Raw genomic sequence first — 21832 nt, forward strand, 5'->3', positions numbered from 1 at the left:
GTTTTATTTGAAGGAACAGTAGACACACTGAGTTGAGTTGTTTTGAATATTGTTAGTTTAATTTGAGTTTGCTCATTGATACTTTGTTTGCATATGTTTGTGTTTAGTTGGGGAACTCCTTTGTAATAACACTTATTCAAATCTATGCTTTGTGCTTTTACTCAATTTTTTTTTCTTTAAAATTTATATTATAAAATCAAACAGAAAACACAAACAATTTGACATTTTCTCCATCTTGTCCTTAGATGTTTCTTGTTTATTTTGCAGACATTTCAGTACTTCCACTGGAGCTATATCATGATTCACAAATCAAACTGAAAGGCCCACCTGACAATTCCACACCCTCATTTCTGACATAATTGGCCTATCTGACAGATCTCTTATTCACTTCACCTTTCAAATTTGTCTTTGCAATTGCCTTTGCATTGACTGCAGAGATTAGCACTAGATGGTGTTCTGAAACTTTTTTTTCCTGTTGATATGAATTTTTCCAACTTGATTTGAGTCATTTCCTCTGTTCTACTGAGTATGTTCTCTGCCAAACACACATGCAGTGTCCTTGAGCTCCACAGTTTGTGTGCTAAAGAAAGGCGAAAAATATTTTTCTGATACATTACCCTTTGTGTCCCCTCTCCACTCTCTCGCCAAACTCCCTTTGCCATTTTCTCTTTTTATATCACCCACGTAAACACACAGACACAGTGTTCTCAAACTCCTGCTGCTATTTATAGACAGAATGTGTTTCCAAAAAGTTGTAGCAGCTCCCTAGACTGAGCAGACGTATTCTAGGACTATATATCTCTGATGGAGCAAGTTAATCGTCAACAACTCTGCTCAAAACACGCTGCATGGATTCTTGTTGTTTGTAAAGTAGAAATTGTGAAAGGTACATTGTTATTGATATCCTCTTGAAATACTGCTCCAATGTTGTTTGTCTGAATGTATCAGGTGAACCCGCTGCTACTATCAAAGTATGACCTATGTGAACCGTGCAATAAAGAAGGGCTGTAAGTTTAGCTATTACTGTACATATTTAAGGCTGCACACAAAACTGTTACATGTCCTTCTATGTGAAGTCATGTTCAAAGTTTTACTCACAATGAATGTTCAGGTGTTGTTTTGTTTGCCAACAACTCAACTCCAGGCCTAGTTTGTACCTGATTTAGTCAGTTATAATGTTCTATGACAGTAATGCCATTTTACATAAAACCTATTCCGGCATCTTTGGGAGTGAGATGTTCAGTGTGGCAGGTATTTTATCAAACAGTGAATGTGAAATAACAACTAAAGGCAATCGGCCTGGAAGAGTTTGGTGAGAATGCTCATTTATTTTCTGGCTTCACATTTTCCCTGACAGAAGTATTTTTAAGCCCAATGCACCTCATTTGTGAAGTGTATGACACACATTCATGTGTTTTTATCCTCGCTTGTACCAATATCCTGAGCTGATTTCCATGGTGCCCGACATTATGGGTTAGCGCACAGAAAGCACAAGCAGCTTGACTATGGAGCTTGAAGAAAATGAGTGTTCCATTATTTATGCTCCCCTCACTAACTTTATGATGCCGTTAGCTGGTCATGCTGTTGTCCTCTGTCTCCTTTTATTAGATGTGGAGCATCGTTGCATTTTAATGCATATTTCACAGAGTGGAGTTTCCTTTTGGCAGTGTAGAAAAGAGCCAATTCCTGGAGCTCACTGAGACAAAGGCTTGGTGAGCATCACAACACAAGTGTGCACTTTTAATGAGTTGGCTTGTCTACCTGGCAGACTGCCTCTCCCAACAGTAAAGAACTCTTTAGGGTTGTTGGTCCAACAGTACCGCTGACCTCATGAACGTAGTGCTGCCATATCTTTTATTTCTTTATTCACTACCCTTTAAATGTGTTTTATTTTAATGGTTCTCAGCATTGAGAAGAACTGACTTAATGTCCATTTGGTGAACAATGTTTATGAACAACAAGACCAAGCACACTTTTAAAGATTCTTATTTAGAGAACATGATGGGTGGATGGATGGTGAGCAGTCAAAATAAAACATCTTTTTCAGTGAGTAGCCCTCCAGCTACATTTTCAGGCACCACTGCACTTCCTGCACTACTGGACAAATTGTAATAGTTTTATGTTGGAAGCAAGCCCTTGGGTTTCAAAATGGCCGCCCATTCAAGTCAATGGGCTGAGCTCAATGGCACATGATTCCAGATTAGCCTAGCCCAGCTAGGTACTTCAGGTGGCTGTGGGCCGACCGAGCATGCGCAGTAGTGCTCTTTTCTCCCGCGGGCACACGCGAATACACAAAAACATAAGCGCGGTGTGCAGGCTCGTGTATCACATGATCGCTTTAACCCATGAGAGTGAGAGGAGCTAGAGCGGAGCCAGAGCTAATGATTAAAAAGCACCAACTGAAGGGTTTTAAGCTGAGAAAAAGTTTATGATCTAAAAATAGTTATAAATCACCAACAATTCCGACATGTTTGAAAGTTGTAGGTGCCCTGTCAGCCGAACACGAGCAGTTTGTGATTACATTGCGCTCTATGAGAAAAATACTCTCTCAGCCCATGGCCTGAAGTTCCAGTGAGTGGCCACTACGTCAACTGGAGGCAGCTACAAGCAGCAACACCCTATCCAGTTACCATATTTTCCGGGTGATTAGGCGCTCCGGGTTATAAGACGCACGTCGTTTTCCCGAACTTTTTTCACATATAAACCGCACCGGACTATAAGGCGCGTTAAACGAAACACAACAGTTAGGTAAATCAGTCAAACTTTATTTAACGCATTTACTCGTTACGTTAACTCTCAACTTTGATCATTTGTAACACGTAAAAAAACAAAAAACTGTCTGAGACCGATAAATTGTCAGCATATTCACAATAACTCATAATTGTTTGGTTATAAGTCAAAATAACACATTAGGGCGTTTTCACACGCACCAGGCAATAAAATTGTTATTATGTAGCAAAGACACTCCAGTGTGGTCCACTTTCACACCGGCAAACAAACCAAAACTGGTTCGATTGACGTGTCTCTGTTTCCCGGGAAAACGGCGATACCTCCAGTTATCAACACTGATGTTCCCGTTCATACCACGGGCCGTCCTCATCTCAAATTATCATCATGAACTCATAAAACAGCAACATGTAGAACTTTGTACAAACTCACCGCATCAGCCCAGAGTTCGGGGTAACAGCAGCAGCCAACAGCACTCACAGTAGCGCGCAGCTCCTCAGGACGGGGCTGGGGTCTGGTCCTTGGTCTTCTGTCGTCCTACAAGCGCGTTGGTCAGATGGTCCGGAGGCTCCATCCTCCATGTGCTGGTTCCAAACGGTGGCGAGCAAGACCAGTGCTTGATGGACTGAGTCCGAGCGGGTACGTTCAGTCGTCTGTGCGCTGTTTCCGTGTGGGAAATGCAAGAATGCGCTGTGGACTACTGGTCCAGGTGGGCTGCTTTGGTCCTCCGCGCTCAAGAACCGCGGCTGGTTCCGAGGTGGTGCAGCATCCTGACAGAAGCGTGAGTCCAGTTTGGTTTGTTATATGTTGTTCTGAGCGTCCGTCCTCCGCGCATTTGGTTCTTCCCGGGGAAAGCACTTCCTCAGGTCGAGGCTCCCCGCTCCAGCTCCTCTAAGCCCGGTCTGAACTGGAGCTGCCCCCGCTGGTTCAGGACTCTGGTTTGGATCCAGTCCGACTGTATTTCTCACACTAGGCTAAAAGCAGGGACTTTTTGAAGTTGTATCAATTGAATAGGCTATTGCCATAAAATGATTTGGTTAATTAAAGCCTAAAATAACAAATGCTGGTTGGTACATGATCACGGGGAACACTGGGACCTCTCTGTGCGTGCAGGTCCTGAACAGACGTACACACCCCCAATTTTGACTCACTCTGGAGCCACATGTTCGCACACTGGTACTTGCTCTGATCTTCATGTATTACATTCTCTGTATTGGCCATTGTTGGTAAAATAATTTGAAAATGAATTGCGGCTGCGTCTGGACAACAATCTGTTGCGCTGGAGTCGCAGATCAATAGGGACGGAGATGTGTGGAAAAAGCCATCTGGTCTCTTAAAGTAAACTTCTCGCAGCCAGTCGCTCATCTTTTCCTCGTCCACAGGAAAAATGTGGAATCACAGTATGTATTACTCCGCGATGCTCCTGACTACAGTAGCCGTAATGCTGCAAGTGGTGCGGCTTTGTCGTTTACTCAACTTGTACTGGAACACTCGCGTAAATTCCGGATTATAAGGCACGCAGTTGTTTTTGGAGGCTTAAGACCGCGCCTAATTGCCCGGAAAATACGGTATTTTAATAGATCCAAGGTTGGAAGTCAATAGTTCTTTCACTTTGGCAAATAAATTGGTTTATAGTGAAGCCAATGTGTTAGTTGACTAAATACTGTGTCCAGTCACTGCTAAGTAACTTGGCAAATGCTGTAATTCTCTCCTGATAAAATAAAGAGAACAATATGTTGCTTTTCACAGACTCTATTTGAACAGACGGGTTTATAAAAATAACCATGCAGTTACATGAATCTAATAGACCCTAATTACTGTAATTAGCAGTGACACACCATTAAAGTTGTTTTAGGGATCTTTTGGTGGTGCCATAAATGCAAGGCGATGTGCTTAACCAAACACATGTAGACTTTCCCTGGTTATAGAACAGTGGACAGCCCCGCTGAGTCCTGCATGTGTGATCACTCCTACATAATGTAGTTGCATGGTGTTTGAAGCAGAACTTGAGTTGGAGTCTCCTGAACACAGTGTGTTGGCTGTGTATCCCACACATCCCATTCCCTTAGATCCAGGCTCACTGTCTCCCCTGTGGCTACTGTTTGGAGTGCAACATGATGCATCTATGCAGAAAGGGGCTAAGCTAACCTTTAGCTTGCTTTCATGTCGGTAAGATTTGATTTATCCCTTGGTATTTCAGCAACCTACAAATATTTTTAGCTCTCAATGTGGAAAAACAACATTGCTCTGGTTGTTACAGAATATTATTGCTCCCATTTATCAAACTGTTCCAACCTTGGCATGTTATATCCAAACATTACATTGGGAATGGATAATATTGTATTTGCACTTGCATTACAGAGCATGTATGTTATTCAAATTCGGAACCAAGGCTTCTGGTTCAGTTGGAGGCAAAATGATAGACAATATGTAGCACGTCAGTAGACTATTGAAATGTTACAGCTTTAAATAAATAAAGCCAAAGCAATTAGCAATGTACAACCAAAGTGTAGCAATAATCCTAAAGTGGTTTACTAGCTGCTTAAAGTTCCCCAAGATGTGTAAATGAGTAGTGATGAATCCATTACATGTGGATGTCTCTCTGGAATGAGGACTGGTTTTCCAGTTGTTGTTTTTTTTTTGCTAAATACTGAAGTGAGCTTTGGTACAGCCAGTTAACATAAAATAATTTTTTTGGTGCATTTTTATTGTATGTGGGTACTGTTCTCTTCTTTCTATTCTATGTCCCATGAGATATTCAAGTTTTGAGTCTAGAAACAGTGCTGAAAATGAGCAGAGAATGGATAGATGCAGTAGCATGATGATAGTAGTGATATTGAGGCACAATTTTTGACCGAAGACCAGGTATGAAAATGTTTTTCTCTTGCTGTTTTGGATCAGAGGACAAAAGTTGTGAGTTGTGAGGCTTTTGCTATCACCAACATGGTTGATTACAGTTCAGCATGTACGTGTCCTACCAAAACAAATGTAACATACAGTACAGTCTGAAATTGATGCCATTCTTCCCCAGTTTGATGAAAACCTATTTATGAGATATAGCTGGTTTCCAGCGGCTCGCAAATTTTCATATTGACTCAATCTGTAACTGAGCCAAGAATGTGCAGCTTCTCCCTCTGTGCAAACCTCATTCTAAATTGATCATTTTCCCACTCTGAAGCAGTGGCACTGGCTGTATTTTTCACATTCACATCCACTGGCAGTGCTTCTCTCTCAATCACACTTTGACCTAAAACTTTTTTTCCACTTGGATAGACTCCAAAACCACATTAACATGGCAAATCTTGTCCAAACAACCATGAAGGATTTCTAAAAGTCTATATGGAAACATACGCAACTATGCCTGCAGAGTTGTGACAGTTATTCAGTCATGCAATTAAGAATGAGACTTTTCTGTAAATTTCAGTTAAAATAAAACCAGTTATAATTATTATTATGATCATTGCTTACAGCGAAAAGTAACTAGTTCCATTTGTCCCAGTAAAAATCTGTACAAATAAAGTGCCAGCACAGAGAGTAATATTAACCCAATAGACTTGAAGATAACCATTTTAACTTCAAACAAGTTTGTAAGATGTATTAACCAAATGGGAGCCATTGTTGAAAGGATTGCATTTTGGCTAATGTGAAATCAATGTCCAGTATATTGCCTTGTACCTGAAGAAAAGCAACATTTTCAGGTCATAAAAAGAGCAGCTGGAAGATCAATTTCTGAATAAGCTAAAGATACACATCTTCAGTTTGGAGATCCAGAACAGGGAGACGGCAGTGACCATCCAATTAGAGCACAGTCCCACTCCTCACACACTACCTGTGGATATCAGCAGATGTGGCATCAACCCCAGCTGATAAAAGTTGCTGTTCAAAACTTAATTAATGAATAATAATTTTCAGCAATTATTTTTGTATTTCTGTATCTAATTTACTCAAATACATCATTAACCTATCCAAAATCCCCTCTGTTAGTGTTTGGTGTCTAATATGTCAATAAAATGAACCAAGTGCTGACTGGAACAGGTTATGACTGTGCTCTATAGTCCTACCTATTTACTCCATTTTAGCCTACTTTGTAATTAATAGTTTCCCCACCCCTCCCCTGAGCATTACCACTGCTGTACAAATATTTCAGGATTGTAGACGTTACATTAATCAGCTCCCGTTTTGACAGATTGTTTTTAATAGCCCTTTAATATTACTGTCAAATATATTAGAGATGTTATTATAAATATTAGAGGTTTAAGACATTAAAATTCCAAAAAATGAAATATGTATCCTGTACAGTTTGATTCTAGATATACACTGAGTCAAAAGTTTGGACACATTTCTTCATTTATTTTTCTTCTTTACAGTATTTCCATAATTAGTCGCACTGTAAATTCTTAATGAAGGTATTGAAACTACGAATAGACACATATGGAATGTAGCAAACAAAAACTCAAAATAACAAAGAAAAGAAAAACAAGGATTTGCAGCACTTTGATTGAGTTTTAACTTTTACTTTTGTTTTCTTTCCTGCATAATTCCATATATGTTGCATCATATATTTCATGTCTTCTATAACATATAGAATGTAGGAAACATAAAGAAAAAAATACATTGAATGACAGGGTGTCTCCAAACAGTTAATAATGGATCAAAAATGATTAACCCAGCTATAATATGGGCCTTGCTAACTTAGAAAGTTGATCATAAGCCAAAAACAGTTGCCCACCTCTGTTTTAATGAACTTGAATTTATTTTGACTTTGCACACACTTCACTTGACAGGTGGACACATTGCACAGCTTGTTTCATGAGCTCTTATGCACTTTTCTAAGCGATTATTATGAGGCAAATTTTCAGCAACTAAAGACAGTTTTGCTCCTCATGGATCGCAGGATATGCAGTTTGGACTCCGTATGTGGAGTTCAAACTGCTCCCAACCGTGCCCTCTATGTTTGTTTGTTTTTACAGTGGTGCTGCCTTTGTGTATCTTAACCATATTAAGGAAAGAGAGGCCACATGGACTCTATTCCCAATATGTTTAGAAATGTTCAAGAACTAAAGATAAAATAGCATAATGTTATGTTCCTGGTTTAATTTCAAAAGGAACAATACAACATTGATGCGGTGCTAATAGATCCCTATGCCATTCATTGAAAATACATGGTCAAGAATGATTGTTGTTTTCTCTTTGATTTCTTCCTTGGTGTTTGGAGGGCATAAAAACTGGAAGAATATAGCAATTTGGTGTGACTGACAGTGCTAAATGATTTATTATACAGATTAACTGTTAGATTAACTTTGGGCTGTTAATGCCTTTTTCAGGCCTGCAATCATATGAACAATAATGTAAGCATTATTGACCAAAGTGAGCCAAAATAATAATAGCAATAAGACTAATATATTTGCTTTATTATTGACTTATTAAGAGGAATTAAATTGACAAAGTACTCAAAAACAGTTAAGGTTAAAGTGAAGCAGTGTAAAGTGAATGTACAGTATGGACTCTGGGAGGACAACTGTACAAGACAATAAAAGCGTTGTCCTTGTGAGTTGAAGAAGTAAAATCTCACAGTGAACAAACAGGCTCACTGATGGAGCGAGCTGCACAGCCAAGCACTGTCTCCAGTAGTGCACTGTAATGGTGGAGATACAGCCACTTTACACTTGGCTTCCTGTAGCGGAGACAAGGGACAAGGAGATTAAAGAGCAGCATGCAGGTTAACAACCACAAGCAATTAATGCAGTGTCTCCGTGGACACTGTAGCTGTGGGGACATGACATCTGCTCTTTTCTAGGGAGCTCTGCACAAAAGGGTTGGCAGCTTTCTACATATCACAGTAAATATGTACTAGTATAAAACTAGTAGAATAATGATGAACCAACAAGAAAGTAATGTTTTTAGAAATGTGTTTTTAAATTGGCCTCCACTTGTCATTAAATAAAATCTAATACCATGAATTATGCTGTAGTTGAAATGATAACAAGAGATGATTAAGATAAAGATATCTAAATGTAATACAAATTGAGGGCAACATGTTAATGAATTATTTGGTTAGGCAGATTATATCACTTTTTGAGATAATGGGCCTTGGGTTATTTTTCACTCAAAAATGGTGTAAACAAAAATGTGGGCACCAGTCACAGCAACTATAACTATATGTACTGTGTGTGCAGAATTTTGGCTTTATTCAACCTCAATGACTCATTGTGGATGACAATTACAACAGGGTGTAAATAACCCTATACTAGTCCATTGCAAATATATCATGAATATTACAAAAAAGTTCAATATTTGTTCTCAATCATTTCAGAAAGTCAAACCCATATATTATAGACTCATAAAATATATTATAACTAAATATTTTTCATTTATCTTTTCAAAAAACATTTTTAAAAAACAAAATTCCGTGTCTCAGAAAATTAGAATATTACATAAGACCAATTTAAAAAATCAGGGCTCACAACATGCCTGGCCATTCAGAGAGAGCACCATCGTTAATTTAATATCATGCTCTAGCCTTCAAATCAGTGAATACTTCTGAACACTTCCTTGTATTTAAAAAAAAAGAAAAAAAACTGTTGAGTGTGCCAGTGCAACATGAGGCAGGATAGTCACATATTTGAGTTGGGGCGAGCACTTGGAGTTGGAGGCTGAGCGTGGCTGAAGAAGTGAAGCGAAAGAGCTGCAGTGTGTAGGTGGCTCCCACACACAGCATTAGCTCCAAGGCGAGGCCTGTTTGTCTCAAATCTCCAAGGAAGGGACAGATCAAAGACAGGGCATAGGGCAACAATACTGCGTACACTTGTGATGGCCCAACATGCATGTGCATTCATGCTCCAAAGAACAAAGATTCACAAAGATCCACATGCACAGCTGCTCCCTGCTTACTATCGATTGTTTCTAAAACTCCTGTTTTCTTATCCAGTCCCAACTACAAAGGCTTGTGTACACATAGAACACATTTGGAAAAGTCAATGCCAGTCAACAGCTGAGCATTGTGTAACTGACCAGAGTTCAGACCAGAGTCTTAACAGGGCAGCTGTGGCTACCATAGTGGCTTACCACCACCAAATATGGAAGGAATGAATAATACACAACACTGTACAGGGGATTTGAGTGCCTGAAAAAGCTCTATATACTACATTGCATAAACTAATGCAATATTATTATAAATATGCTAAATGCAAGCACCACTCACAAGCTGTATTTTAGATATGGAATAAGTAGATTTCTTCTGCTGTTAATTGGACAGTATGCCTATATTAACAGTTGGTCACATGATGGACAGAATGTAATCATAGTGAAATGCTCTGAGACCAAGATTCCAAAATTTCAGGCACTACGTTATATCAGCCTTTGGTCATGAGATGGATCTATTTTTAATCTTTGTCTCATTAAGACCTATGTCCAGTCCTTTGTTTTGGTACTCTGACACCATTTTCCCAATATTAATAATCTTAGTAATCTTTCATCTGAGACAGACAATATCATGCAGTGTGCTCTCAGTTCTCAGACCTCTGTTTTCCATAGTTGATATCTGCGTTTTTATTGGCTGTATGCTAAATGTCAGTGTTTGACAGCTGTGTCATAGGGTTAGGAATAATGAAGCATTGACAGTGAACAATGGCTCCTGGAGCATTAATATGCTCTTTGTATAGCCCTTTGTCTCAGGAGGATTAATTTATACAGTGTGAGCACACGACATGAATGTTCTCTGGAGTGTGTCTATTTGTGCAAAGCCGCGGCATATGAGATATGGTCATCAATGATGCGGAGCACTGTGCAATTAATGTGCTGTTTTAATTGTGCCCATGCGTATGGTGGTATAAGGAGAAAATATGGCCAACAGCCTGTGTATTCGCCACTGACCTATCCTGTCCTCATCTCCAAATGCTGACGAGAATTAGGATGACAGGTGCTTGTAAAATATGTCAAATCATGTGATTCACATCATTCAGCCATTCTCCCACCACCCATTTGGGTTCTAATTATGTCAGCTATTTGTCTCTCAGTCTGTTTTTTGTGCTATCAGATTACCACTCTGCACAGTGTGTCAAAACATCCATCTTTAACAGCTTTAACATATATATATATATATATATATATATATATATATATATATAGAGAGAGAGAGAGAGAGAGAGAGAGAGAGAGAGAGAGAGAGAGAGAGAGAGAGAGATCTCAACAATGGTCACTGAAAGAAATAACTTGAAACTGAGAAAAGCAATAATAAATAACTAATGAAACTGCCCTGGACAACAATGATGGTACCCCTAGAAAAGACTGTAAGTAACTGAACAATAGGGACATGTTAAACTTAGGTGGCATCACAGGTGTCTTCAAATTGTCATCAGTCAGTCTGCCTGTTTAAAGGGGGGCATCTGTCATTGTGCTGTTTGGAGACATAATGGACACAACACTGAACATGGACCAGAGAAAGTGAAGAAGTGAACTGTGTCAGACTAGAAAGAAAATGAAAGACAAGCAGGTTAAAGATAAAGGCCACAAGACCATCTCCAACCAGCTTGATGTTCCTATGATTACAGTTGCACATGTTATTCAGTAATTTATATATATAATAATTATTATATATATATATATATATATATATATATATATATATATATATATATATATATATATATATATATATATATATATATATATATATATATATAGATATATAGATATAGATAGATAGATAGATAGAGATATAGATATAGATATACAGTATCTTCCAGGTGATTAGGCGCGGTCTTAAAGGTTGTGTGGAGGATTTTTTGTTTGTTTCAAGTTGTCAATGATAGCATTATAGAGGTGCAGTTGCCTTGTAATTATGATGACCAAAAAAAAGAGAATAAAAATTCATCAACTCTGGACGTGGTGGGGCCAGCTAAACATTTGCCAATAGATAATGACACTGCCTCGTTATCTGTTAGCTGACAGGCTGTCAATCAATCTCCCTACGTTTCTAGCGTAACTGACTTGCCTGCACGCCGCCGGTACATGGTTTACGTACGCCTGTCACGCAGACGCAAGCCGCACAGACGCTGTTTACTCCACCAGCGCAACAGTTCTTAGCGGCTTTTTTTTACCTATATCTTTCTCGCAGTTAGCACAAAGTTTGTTGCAATGGCAGACAAGAATCCAGGAGCAGTTAGCCGCAAAAGAAAGTCCGTTTTTGAGGTCGCTGAAAGAAGAAGACAAAGGGAAAAGCAGCGAAGCCAAACTAAGGTGATTCTTATAGATTAATTCCAGCGATGGCGCGACTGAAGCAGACGCAGGGTCTAGAGACTGATGCATTGGTCGCCAAATTACTCCTGGACAGGTCACTTCTGCTTATTATGAAAACGTACTTTATTTCCAAGAGCTAGTCAAACGTTTTTCAGGACACGAAAGCGATATCCTATGTCTGAAAACGTAATTTTCAAGGCAAAGAAAGAGTCCGCTTGCTGCTGCTTGTTGTAGCTAGTTCATTCGCACGGAATCTCCGCGCAACCTTCTCTGCACCCCTTTCCTGCTCCTGTCCCCGCTGCCCGTTCCGCTCTTCCCCCCTGCTCGTGCTCCGGGCACGGAATCTCCGCGCACCGCTCCCCTCTCCTCTCTCCTCTCCCTGCTCCCCGCTCCGCTCTTCTCCCTGCTCCTCACTTCTCGTCCACGAACGAAATGTCCGCACACCCGCTCCCCCCGCTCCTCACTTCTCCATCTTGCCTAACCAACACTGTAGTTAGTTGTTTACAAGTCATGTGCAGCGCACCGGCTGTAAACACACCTGTTTCTGGCGTAAAGAGGAGGCGGGAGGAGGCGTTTCTACGTAGGGAGCTGTAGGGGAGGGGGGTGGTTTCACGCATGCGCAGCATTTGAAAAAGGACAAACAGTCGCTGGATTTCTCGTTCCTTGGAAAATCCTCTATACAACCTTTAAGCCTCCAAAAACGACTGCGCGCTTTATAATCCGGAGTGCCTTCCAGTACAAGTTGAGTAAACGACAAAGCCGCACCACTTGCAGCATTACGGCTACCATAGTCAGGAGCATCGCGGAGTAATACATACTGTGATTCCTCATTTTTCCTGTGGACGAGGAAAAGATGAGCGACTGGCTGCGAGAAGTTTACCTTAAGAGACCAGATGGCTTTTTCCACACATCTCCGTCCATATTGATCTGCGACTCCAGCGCAGTTACAGATTGTTGTCCAGACGCAGCCGCGATTCATTTTTGAATTATTTTACCAACAATGGCCAATACAGAGAATGTAATACGCGAGGATCAGAGCAAGTACCAGTGTGTGAACATGTGGCTCCAGAGTGAGTCAAAATTGGGGGTGTGTACGTCTGTTCAGGACCTGCACGCACAGAGAGGTCCCGGTGTTCCCCGTGATCATGTACCAACCAGCATTTGTTATTTTAGGCTTTAATTAACCAAATCATTTTATGGCAATAGCCTATTCAATTGATACAACTTCAAAAAGTCCCTGCTTTTAGCCTAGTGTGAGAAATACAATCGGACTGGATCCAAACCAGAGTCCCGAACCAGCGGGGGCAGCTCCAGTTCAGACCGGGCTTAGAGGAGCTGGAGCGGGGAGCCTCGACCTGAGGAAGTGCTTTCCCCGGGAAGAACCAAATGCGCGGAGGACGGACGCTCAGAACAACATATAACAAACCAAGCTGGACTCACGCTTCTGTCAGGATGCTGCACCACCTCGGAACCAGCCGCGGTTCTTGAGCGCGGAGGACAGGAGCAGCCCACCTGGACCTGTAGTCCACAGCGCATTCTTGCATTTCCCGCACGGAAACAGCGCACAGACGACTGAACGTACCCGCTCGGACTCAGTCCATCAAGCACTGGTCTTGCTCGCCACCGTTTGGAACCAGCACATGGAGGATGGAGCCTCCTGACCATCTGACCAACGCGCTTGTAGGACGACAGAAGACCAAGGACCAGACCCCAGCCCCGTCCTGAGGAGCTGCGCGCTACTGTGAGTGCTGTTGGCTGCTGCTGTTACCCCAACTCTGGGCTGATGCGGTGAGTTTGTACAAGGTTCTACATGTTGCTGTTTTATGAGTTCATGATGATAATTTGAGATGAGGATGGCCCGTGGTATGAACGGGAACATCAGTGTTGATAACTGGAGGTATCGCCGTTTTCCCGGGAAACAGAGACACGTCAATCGAACCAGTTTTGGTTTGTTTGCCGGTGTGAAAGTGGACCACACTGGAGTGTCTTTGCTACATAATAACAATTTTATTGCCTGGTGCGTGTGAAAACGCCCTAATGTGTTATTTTGACTTATAACCGAACAATTATGAGTTATTGTGAATACGCTGACAATTTATCGGTCTCAGACAGTTTTTTGTTTTTTACGTGTTACAAATGAACAAAGTTGAGAGTTAACGTAACGAGTAAACGCGTTTGACTGATTTACCTAACTGTTGTGTTTCGTTTAACGCGCCTTATAGTCCGGTGCTGTTTATATGTGAAAATACGGAAAATACGGTAGATAGATAAATAGATAGATAGATAGATAGATAGATAGATGTGTGTTTTTGTTTTTTTTTTTTTGGGGGGGGGGGGGGGGGGGGGTTATTATTTATTTTTCTTTTCTCTGGAGACAGTGGGGGGGTGAGTCGGTGGGGAGGTGAAGGGCGGGGGGGAAAGGATGGTCACATTGTATTACTGTTAATTATATTATTTATTTTTCTTTTCTTCTACTTCTGTGGCATCTGATTTGTGTGCACAAAAAATTATTTTAAAAAAAAGGGAAAACTGATGACAAATTGAAGAGATGGATCATACAAATCGTAACCAAAGATCAACGTCCAAACAAATTAAATGTGAACTCAAAGGGCGAGTTACATCAGTGTCAGATCGCACCATCCGTGAGCCAAAGTGGACTTCATGTGAGGACACCACTGTTGAGAGCAAATCATAAAAAAGTGAGACTGGAATTTGTCACAGTGTATATTGACAAACCACAAAGCTTCTGGGAGAATGTCCTTTGGACAGATGAGACAAAACTAGAGCTCTTTTGCAAGGCACATCATCTCTATGTTCACAGACAGAAAAATGAAGCACACCAAGAAAAGAACACTGTCCCTACTGTGAAGCCTGGAGGAGGTGGGTGTCTTGAATCTGTGCATAATACAATGGAATCTCAAAACTATCAAGGTATTTTGGAACAAAATGTGTTGCCTAGTGTCAGAAAGCTTGGTCACAGTCGTAGGTCATCGGTCTTCCAACAGGATAATGACCCAAAACACACAGCTAAAAACACCCTAGAATAGCTAAGAACAAAACATTGGACTGTTCTGCAGCGGTCTGTAAGCCCAGCTCTAGAAGAAGAAGCAGCTGAAACATGCTGTCTGGAGAAGGAACCCTTCATACCTAAGGCAACTAGAGCATTTTGCTCAGAAGAAATGGGTCTTGTTGACCAGTGCAGAAGTGTCATTGACAGTTACAGAAATCATTTGTTAGAGTTTGCCTCAAAAAGTTGTGCAACAAAATATTAATTTAAGGGTACCATAATTTTTGTCCAGGCCAGTTTCATTATTTTGTTTTTTCTAATAATTCTGTTGAACCACAGCTGAAAATCAATGTTTGATTTTTGTTGGACAATTTTCAGTAAATTTATATATATTATTGCTTTTCTTAGTTTATATTTATATGACTTCATTCATTCATCATTCATTCATCATTTAGTAGAAAGCTTTTGGTTTACAACTGCCTTTACCTTCATGAGGCTTTTTTCAGAAAATTGTTCCAGAAGATGTGGTATTCTTTATATAGCTGGATTCAGAGTCAGCTCTAAATGCTGTAATGACTTGTGCACTCCATTGTCAAGCATTTATGTTTGCTAATATGGCACAGATGAACTTTGAGTGAAGGAAAAGTACTTCAGCACTTCATTGGGAAATGGAAGACTTTATGATGTGTTTTTTGTTTCATCTTGATACTATGGCTATAAGTACACAATGTGCCGCTCAACCTTATACACCTGTAGAATCATAACATGTCCATGTCCAAGGAGGACTCAGCGTTCAGAGCCATTCAGACAAGGTCAGTGTGTGAGGGAAATATAAAGAACTACTGAACATACAAAATGGTAGAAAAGGTGGCTCTGCTGCTGCATATGAGACTGGACATGGGCTGATGAAACACCAGTTGCACAAAATGAAACTGAATCCACCACCACCAGCTGTGAAATCCCATATGAAACCCTTGTGGCTGTATGTGTGCAGAATGTGTATTAATGCTCTGAAAAATGATTTAATCTGGGACTTGAGTAATAACAATATGCAGAGTAGATGAGGCTGTACAGCTCCAGGGTTAAGACACACTAATGAAAACAATCTCAACCCTGTATCCAAATGTGTCTTGTTGCTCATAACCTTATTGAATGGTGTGGAAAACACTGTTAGACATTTGACAGGTTTAATTTCACACTCAGGAAATTGTCACCTGCAGCTAAGAGCTTTATGCATCAGACATTATGAACGCTTGACACATGCCCTTCTACCTGTTGATACACACTCGTCTCGATAATCGGTTGATTTCAAGAGCAGCTGAAACTGCAATTACATCAGTTACATTTCCTCTGATGGCCTTTGTTGTTGTGCAATTAACTTTAACAGCTTTAGATCGTTTGTGATATAGTTTTCCTAAATTCTTATCAAAGTTTTCAAACTTTTTATCCTTCAATCTATGCTTCCCATCCCTTTTACAAGTCATGCTGAAATGTTTTGACAGGTGAAGTTGCATATTGTCCATAAATAGATGGATAGAGTGTGTCTCTGTATCTAATTGTCAATCAAGCCTTTTGAGACACCAGTACTATAATTCAAATAAAAACATTCTAAATAAGCAGGTGTCTCAGAAGCAAAGGGCGGAGGCTGATGATCTGACGAAGGTTACATGAGGTAGCTATGAACTTTAAAGACACATTGCTTTGTTAGGGAATAACCAGTGATAGAAGAGAATTGCCAGTGATAGACATATTCCTGAAAGTTAGTGGTGTTTTGGGATTCTGAACACTCCTGAAACAGTCGCGGCCTGATAAATCTGTGCAGGATTAAAGTGTTTCACCCTGTCTTTCAGGATTAAACTCCCTAATCCCTCTTTGCATTATCAGTCTTAAATCTAGATACAGGGCTCGCAGTCTGATAAATGTGAGTTAAGGCTCCCCAGACTTAATTGGCTACTTTCCCTGGCCATTCTTAAATATACACCATATATCATTACCTAATAAAATGAAAATAAGTAGACTGAAAGCAGCCATAAAATGTGTCCTTATCATCAAACAGTGATTTCAGCAAGTTCCGCTTTTAATGGCTATTGTTTTGCACTCTACCAGATTGAACTTTTTGGCTTTGATATGCATAGGCCCATCAAAACCCACTTTAGAGGGAAACTCAATTTCCCCTTTTTGCAATATTTGAAAGAGGTTACAGTCCTCCGTTTATTGCCGCTCTTGGAGTTGAGGAGAATTTGTTGGCGATGCATTAATGAAAACCATGACACCATTTACATAAATATACTGTTAGTAGTGAGAGCGCATGCACATGAGGGAGACAAGGGTGCATATAAGTGCCCCATCATCATATTTTGACAAAAGGGCTGGGATTAGGTTGTAAAGAGGGATTGTACTTTCCATGTTAATGATCCCGTTTGCCTCCAGAGCACACTGTAAGATTCTGCTACACGCCCATGTTTCCAGAGCGTCTCTAAACAAACGCTGAAGGCCTTGCGGCAGTTTGTGCCTTTCTGTCATCCGCTCTGCACTGCTGAACGGATGCCTCTTTTAAATGTATTCCTGATGCATCATTATTATGGGCCATGCATCTTCACAGGCAGTAGTGGAGCTCGCAGTTTTAACACAAGCCCCCAGTGAACTGACACTTCTCACATACATGCTCACTCACTACATACGCTCCAGTAAATATGGCCCTAAAGCGCCTCTCTTGTCCATCAAATGAAGTAGGAATATGGATATTTATCTTCCAATTTATTTTCCAATAGATACGCATCAAGCCGATACTGGCTGTCAGTATTCTGTGTGCTGCTCACTGTGTATTCAGTTCTTCATTGACTTTTCAGTGTGTGGTAGATTGCTATCATGTACTCACTACTAAAAATCACACACAGCTAATTTTCTCATGTCAGACAAGTATATTGTTTTCTTTTGAGCAGATGTCTCATTACTGTTCACCACAGTATCAGGTATGTTGTAGCTCCATTGTTGCATGTGCCATTGCCTCAGTTGCCATGGTCACACCAAGCGCTTAATTTACTGAGGATTAGCAGAGTGATTAACACTAAACATTAAGATTAGCATTTGTTCATATTTACTTAAGGCCACACAAAAGTAAATTAAGCAGTGTTGTATTAATTGTTACAGTGCACTGTTTTAAGGCGATTACTAATTACACAACAAATGAGCAAAAGGTGGAAGGACTGGAGCTAGTATTAAAGTCTAATCTGCTCAAGCACAAATCCAAACCTTTCTTCTTCTTTGTTCTATTCTAACAAACCCAATGTGTCTTCTACTTCATCTTTTCCAAATGAACAATGATGCAGCCCATCTTTGGTGAAGGCAATTAAAAAGCAGTATGCAGAAGATAAGGGGATGGATTTCACAGGCTCAGTGTTAGAATGTCACTGCAGTCATTGTGAACTTTTGGAGATATAGTTGGTGATAAAGGGAGGAAGAGCGTGAAACGGACCTCAGAGATTCTCATTACAGCTGTAGTCTGCAGACAGGATGTGCACAGCTCATTCAGGTTGGTGTGGGGGGGTGTGAGAGGGTGTGGGAGTGGAAGAAGAGATTGGGAAACTTTTTTCAAACCACCTGGCCACAGTCTCCATCATGTCTCATTGCCAGTGCTGGACTCAGGAATAATCTCACACACACTGTACTTTTTCGCCTCTTCTCCCCTGCACCGTTTGTCTCTTCCCACTTTATCTCTTCCTCTTTTTATACCTGTCTTTGGGTGATTTATGTCCCTCTCTTCTTCTTGCTACAATTGGGCCCTGTTGGCTCCATGCAACCTCTTTCTCACTTTTCACCAACCCTGTTTCCTCCTCACCTCTGCTTTGTCAACCAGCTGGGCTCCCCGGCTCTTTGTCTTTACACCTTGATGCTGATTCAGGAGATCTTCAACTGGCAGCTTACGGCTATATCATAGAGAGGCTGTTGTTATCTGTTTTGGCAGTGATGATGTGAACTCAAGGTAACACGAACATAGCAATGTTTTTTTTGTTTGTTTGTTTTTTAAGACCTCAGTATTTAACTGTACATCAAGCAATAATTAGCAATAAAAATAGTGATTTTACATGGCAGACAGCCATGCAGTGTACTTGACTGAAGAAAGATAGTTACATTTATTGCCATACTGTGGAAAAAATCAATTTGAACTAAACTTAAACATTGAATGGTTGCTAATTTTCCAGTGGTTTTCTGTGAATCTTGGCCATTAAAGCTGTTTGCTGAATTGTGACGGTCACAGTGAATATAGCAAAAAGCCATTTGCAATGCTTTTCCAAGGTTACAGCTATATATATATATATATATATATATATATATATATATAGTGTATAATGTATACATGTATTTGTAATGTTTTTTCCTAAGGCAACAATAATCCAATATAAAAGTGCATCTCCCAAGGTCAGAGCATGGCATATTGAATAGCCCTTGAATTTGCTTCTCATTGTTTCTGTATTGTCACAGAATCACATACGTTTGTGAAGATGAGCAACCAAGGCAACCTTGAGTCCTTTGTTTTTGCTCTTCTTTACAGTACAGCAGTGCTACTTCCCCTCCCTCCAGCCCGCACTGAGCAGTAATTAAGCACAGTAATCCTGTTGCCGTGACAATGAATGACTGCAGGCATAGATCACATATCCTCATGAAGGGAATGAGTGTAAAATGATTGTTGAATTACCAGAGGCTGTACGCAGTGGCTGTAGACAGGAAGATTATGAACATAGCCCCCAAACTGCAAAGCGTGAAAAGCCCTCATTAATCAAAGAATTAATCATACAATCTTACTGTTGAGATAAAAACAAGAAAATTATTATTTCTGTCAAGAACTGATGAGTTTGTGGGTTTATCAAGGGGAAGTCGTGGCATCATTAAATGTACACCATTTTACCTGCAAGAGAGGGCCGAGATCTGTAAGAAAAATGATCTATGAAACATTATTCCTTTTGTCATATTATACTAATATTATTAATCACTTAAAAGGAACATATCAAGGCCGCTGTCATGCCTTGGCACACTTGCTTCTACTGAATACAAATGTAGTGTTTCTCGAAGATTGGAATTGACAAGTTGGTAACACACGAGAGTAGGTGGGCTGGGTGTGATGTTTTATCTGGCTACACCTTTTGCCCTTGCAAGCTGCTGCTCAGTTTACATTTTTAATGTAAACAAGCTCTGGTAATCATCAATAAATATGTACATGCATTTTTAAGTCAATCAATAAGTCATGTCTTTCATTACTTAGATGTTATAGATACAGTAAAGGTTAATTTAGTGTACACTTTGCCTGAAATGTACTGAATCTTTTAAAACTTGAGTATGAATTAAAATAAAGTTTAATTTTGTTTTATGTGTTAAGTCTTTCTATATAATTTTTGTGTTTTCAAAAATGTATGTCTTCAAAATTTGAACACAGTCATTGATTTTGAGTTGTTGTCAGAAGGAGTGAGCCACTTTGCCTATCTGAATGAAAACATTGTCTTGGCTGAGCTCTTATTGCAGTGTGCACAGAGGTCGAATCATTTCAGACTTGGTTTGGTTCAGGATAGATACTGAAGTGGAGTTGAAGCAGTGTTTACTGTGGGCACAGCTCACCTCCATTACTTGTGCCCCCCACAGGTACAAGCCCCTCCCTGGAGTGCACGGCCACAGCCACACATGCAGGTTAAAGCTCTGATTGTTTTCCAGCCAGGCCTCCATGATGGATGACAAGCAAGCTTTCCTAATATGATATCTACACACCATAGATGCCTCCAAGAACTGTGTGTGTGTATGTGTGTGTGTGTGTGTGTGTGTGTGTGTGTGTGTGCATGTGTCGGGGTGTGTGTGTATTTGTGAGTGTGTAAGTAAGTGTGCATGTGTCTGTGTATGTGTATCCTCACCACTCTGCCTGGCTTCCATCTTCCATTAAATGCACTGATGGGTGGTGTACTGAGTGACTTCAATTTTATGTTGGGCATTAAACTGAATGATATTTCAGTCGACATGTAACTAGTGCTATATAGTCACAAAAGCATGTCTACATCTGGGAACTGTCATTTAATGGTTTGCGAGCACATACAGCAGAGCTGGCTCCACAAATGAGCGTATGGTGGTTCATTCTTACGGCTGTCTCTGCTGCTGGGAGCCATCTCGGAGTGGCTTCACATAGTTACTGGATTATTGAATGTCTTGACAAAATACAGATGCTTTAGAACATATAAAAAGATTCTTTTGGGGAAAGAAAAGATGTGGCACTCCAATATTGTTTCTGGTTTCATTGTTCAGCAGTGGGTCTAAGTGCAAAGACAAACAGCTTTCAAGTAAATTGCATCAAACACTTGCCAAGCTTTTCTCTTGTGGTTTATATCTTGAAGTATTTCATGCACAACAAATGTATTTTCAACCCTTCCTATTACAGAATTAAAGCCTAATAATACAATCATCATCTCTCAGTCTTTCATGCAAAAGTTGCTACATTCATTTTAGGCCTTCTTGTTTGTCTCCATGATTTGTTGTCTCTGAGCATTGATGAACTGTATAAATATTAACAGTGAGCTTGTGAAAATGCTTATAGCTTTGAGATGATCTTTTTTGAGCTGGAAATTCAATAATGAATGTCTACTGTTGATTTGTTCATAATGAAATCCGTTTTAATGGTTTGAGAATTAACTGTGTACATAAAACTTACTTCCTGTATAGCAGACATATTGGGCAAAAATAACTTTTGTTTGCTTGAGTGATCTTTTCTCCTGCAAATTCCTGTTTTCCCCACACACACCCACTGCTCTTTTCTTACTTCACTCTGGACCTGGCAGCATGGTCCGGTAGCATGGCACTTTGTTATGAGTGCCTTTATAACACAAA

Source organism: Boleophthalmus pectinirostris, unplaced genomic scaffold, assembly GCF_026225935.1.
Source record: "Boleophthalmus pectinirostris isolate CB_2022bp ecotype Guang Dong unplaced genomic scaffold, ASM2622593v1 HiC_scaffold_9, whole genome shotgun sequence".
NCBI classification, from domain to species: Eukaryota; Metazoa; Chordata; class Actinopteri; order Gobiiformes; family Gobiidae; genus Boleophthalmus; species Boleophthalmus pectinirostris.